At 36.2% G+C, this 4,534-nt stretch overlaps 1 pseudogene; it reads left to right on the top strand.

Moving 5' to 3' along the window:
- Positions 1–631: 631 nt before the first annotated feature.
- LOC113305196 lies at positions 632–2,590 on the top strand (annotated as a pseudogene).
- Positions 2,591–4,534: the final 1,944 nt, after the last annotated feature.

Raw genomic sequence — 4,534 nt, forward strand, 5'->3', positions numbered from 1 at the left:
AGACAATCCTTCTGGTTATTATCCTAAGGCATGGACAACAGTTTGTAATCCGAAAGAATTAGGAGGCATAGGGTTCATGAATATGGAACTATTCAACAACTCTAAGATAACAAAAATTGGTTGGAGACTGGAGTAGGATAAGGATTCTCTATGGTACAAGCTTATGGATGCCAGATATCTTCAAGGCAGAAATGTTCTTAGCATGGATACAACTTCCAATGATGGAGACTCTTGGATATGGAAAGGAATTCTATAATGCATAAGCAACATACAAAAACACTGCTCCTGGAGAATTGGTAATGGCAGAAGGATCCAAATTTGGGAAGATTTATGGATCCCAAATTCCAATCCAAGAATTCAAAAACCACAACACTGCCCTCACTACATAAACAAGCTAGAATCCTTGCTTCTACCAGATGGAAACTGGGATGCAGATCAAGTCTCTAACCTCTTTAGCATGGAGGAAGCGGCTGTGATTGTTACTCTGAAGACTTACCCAAATGAAGAGGACAGAATAATCCGGAACTTCAATGACACAGGAGTGTTCTCTGTTAAGGAGTTGTACAAGGCAAAAACTGATCATCTATACAGAAATGACCCTCCAACTGGAAACTGAGAAGACATTTGGAACATGGATGTGGCTCCAGTTATCATAATTTTTATCTGGAAATGTGCTCATGGAATTCTTCCCACAAATGCCAAAACAGCTAGCATACTTCATTACATCAACCCTATATGCAATGTTTGCAATAGTGGGGAAGAAGAATCCATGTCTCACATGTTTCTAAATTGCACTACTGCTACTATGGTGTGGCAGGAAATCCTTGGCAACTCTCATACTATATTTGATAACAATATTATCTTTATTGACTGGCTGAATTCCTGGTTCCAACTTGGAAACACTGAATGCAGCATATATGCAACCACATGTTGGTATATTTGGAAAGCCAGATGTGAGTTTATATTTAAACAAATTTAGCCTAATGTGGGAGTTATTGCTCTCAGAATTAAGCAGCATTTGTGCACTCACAATAGAATACATGCGATGCCAGATCATATTATGAACAATTTTCCCCTCTTACCAAAGGAAGAGGCTAATGCTCTGCAACGGGTTAATACCTGTTACAATTGGAATGCAGAAGCAGGATTTGGAAAACATATCAGTATCTGCACACTACAAGATACTGAGAACTCTGTTTTTTACACTGCTCTAACTATGACAGATTTTGCTGGAAACACCATTGGCTCTAGAGGACATTAAGGACACTATGGAGAAGGGGGAGTCAAAAGAGGAGCAGACCTAGATTTCCAGTGGGCCAAAGAGATGTAGCACAAAAACATTGCAATATCTGCTGAATGAATGGACATTCTAGATCGTTTCCAGTTCCTCTACAATGAAGTTGTTCAAGGAAGATTTCACCTAAATTACTATGAAAGAAGAAATAACCAAGAAGACAATGGTAAAAATATGGACATAAATCCCATATCTTTTGTTTTACTGAATCTTAGTATTGTTAATCGTAGTCAGAATATGGAGACTTTTAATTTAGCTCTTTTATGTAAGAACAACGTTGGCAAGCTGAGTGATGCATCCACAGTCATAGCCAACACAACTTCTGTGTACTACTCTTAGTGCCTTTCTAGGCCTAAGATTTTCCTATAAAAAAGTTGTATAATAAGATATTCATTGATTTTCATTTATATTCATCGAATTTAATACAAAAAAAGAACGAAAAAAATAGACGACAGACCTTGAAATATAACCAATAAAGATTGTCTTTCTTTACACATTTATATAGGGCTTATACAGTATATAAATACGGATTGGTCCTTGATTGTGGTGGTCGATTGGGCATTAATTAACTGCAAGGAAACGGGTGATAGAATCGATTTTTCAAATAAACCGATATGTTTGCTTTTTTTGCTAATGAATTTGGTGTGGTTTTATTGCGTGGCAGGTGTTCCTTTTTGTTAACCCGAAATGTAATAGGTATCTTCACAACAAGTTGAAGCCCTCTAAGCTTACATGGACAGCCATGCACAGGAAGCAACACAAGAAGGTAATTGCGTGGGCTTCTCCTTTTGTTTAATAAATTTTGCACCATGGAACTTATAGGAGGATTCAAGTAAATTGGAAATCCATTCCAAGTTACTAATTTGTTTTTATGTGAAGTAGGGAGTGTGTTTTTGTGACTGACATCCCTTTTTTATTGCTTGCAGGACATCGCTGCAGAGGCAGTAAAGAAGGAAGTGATCCAAAGTAGAAGGGCCGAGAAACTCGAAGTCAGAGATGCAGCTTTTGAAGCCGCTGTGCGTTATGATTTTGTTGCTTTCACTTTTCTTAATTAAACAGCATAGTCTCTGACATTAAAACTTGATGTATGTTGATGAAGTTCTGTTATACTGATTTTGTATTGTACGGCTTTTTCAGTGAAGTCCAAGGAGAGAGTTAAGAAGTCCAATGATAAGAAGAAAGCTAAAAAAGCAGAAGTAATGTCCAAGACACAGAAGACTCAGGGTAAGGTGGCCACTGGCCAAGGGTGCCCAACCAAAGGAAGCAAAGCTTGGTGGTGGTGGTGGAAAGCGTTAAGCAACATTGATCTGCTTTCGAATTACCTTATTTTCATATGTATTACGTTTGTTCCGTCTTTATGCCTTGAGGACTTGCTCGCAATTTCCGTTTACAGGTTCATCATATCACTTTATGGTTCAAAGACAAGGCAGTTGAGAACGAGATGTGCTCAAGTTAAAAAGATTTTTTTTATTGCGTAATTTCATCCTAGAATTGAATAAAACTACAACTTCAAACTAAGAATAAATATTGAAAACACAACTAGATGACATATTTCATTCTAGAATAAATATTGTCTTAAAGATTCAGCTCGGTAGTCCAACTCGACTTACAGATATTGTCTTAAAGATTCAGCTCAATAAATTGGCCGTGAAATTTCATAGCTATATGACGTGGGTGGTCGAGCAATAGAATTCAACCAAACCCAGTTTATAACAGTTCTACTATTTCTCCAAAAATCATATGAGAGAAAAGACATTCCGACAGCAAACTTCATGATAGAATACCAAAAAGAGAGATCTACAAAATGCAAAGCACAACAAACTTCATCCTAAGAGAGCAGATGATCTAATCTATGTGGATAAATGGAGAAGCTTTAACCCGCCTATACCTTGACCTTTATTATTCATCTTCTTTTTACTCCATATCCACACAAATTCAGTAACTAATCTTCCTGAGATTTTTTTGAAGCAAAACCTACCCAATATGTCAGCTCAGCGGTTAACCACATTAGATAATGATCGAATAAATTAATTAAGACACCAACAAATGTAAACATTTTTATTCGGGAACCTCAAAAAGGATGGTACATATGGCAAACAATAATTGCATCGCAATATAACAAACAACGAAATTGAAAAGAAAACTAAAAATCATCTTCGTCTCCCTCCAAAAATTTATGACCGAAATTCAATTAATATAACAAGTATAAGCACAAGTTGTAATTGCAATTAAGCAATAGTAGTCGAGCAATAGTAGCAAATAGTACTGAATTCAACCAAACCCAATTTATAACAGTTCTACTGTTTTTCTAAAAATCATGAGAGAAAATACATTCCGACGGCAAACTTCATGACAGAATATTAGAAAAAACTAAAGTCAAAATCCATTCTGCCTAAACCAAATTCTTTTTTAGTGAACTCGAACAATAGAATTTTTTTTTTTTTTTTTGCAAATCTACGATAGAATTTGGGGAAATCATCACCATGAACAAAGAACTTAAGCAATTTCATCAACATTCATTAGGGTTTCAACAAGAACATCAAAAGAATAATGGCCCGATTTCTAATCTAACTACCAAATAACGTGACTTACCGGTTTAGTGGCATTTAATTTGGCGCCTCAAATCAAGCCCCCAGCTTGGGAATTTTTTGGAAAGACGTCCTTGCCGAACTTGTGCTTGTCACTTTCCCAAGCAATGTTTGTCTTATTCACATTTATCAGTGAGTTATTCACATAAAATGCATAGGTATCATTGAACAAGCTCCAGGCAATAAGGCCACAGGGTATGATTCGACTGTTACTAGTAGGAGTACGTGTTTCATGCTTGCATGTCTCTATTTCAACCTCGTACGCTTTGCTCCTTAACTGCTTGTAACTTCTGTCCTTAGCATAGCTGCAGATATGTAATGTGATGTTATAGAAAATTGTCGGAGGGAAAACTACTTTTGTTAGGGCGAAATAATGTTATCGCAACCTATTAGACAAGATGTACACTTGGGTTCACAAACTTCCATGTACAAAAATCACTATCATCTCTTAGATTCACCAAATATATATCTCCAACTTAAAGAAGAGGAAGACACATGACCAATAAAGTTTCTAGTGATTTATGGAAAAAAATCATTAGCAAGTAAAAGATAAAATAACTCATGCTAAAGAAAATTAGGCCAACAAGTAAACTCACTACAACCTACTACAAAGTGTATGACTATTAGATTCACAAACGAAATTGTATTACGA

Source organism: Papaver somniferum, chromosome 8 (assembly GCF_003573695.1).
Source record: "Papaver somniferum cultivar HN1 chromosome 8, ASM357369v1, whole genome shotgun sequence".
In the NCBI taxonomy this organism is placed as follows: domain Eukaryota; kingdom Viridiplantae; phylum Streptophyta; class Magnoliopsida; order Ranunculales; family Papaveraceae; genus Papaver; species Papaver somniferum.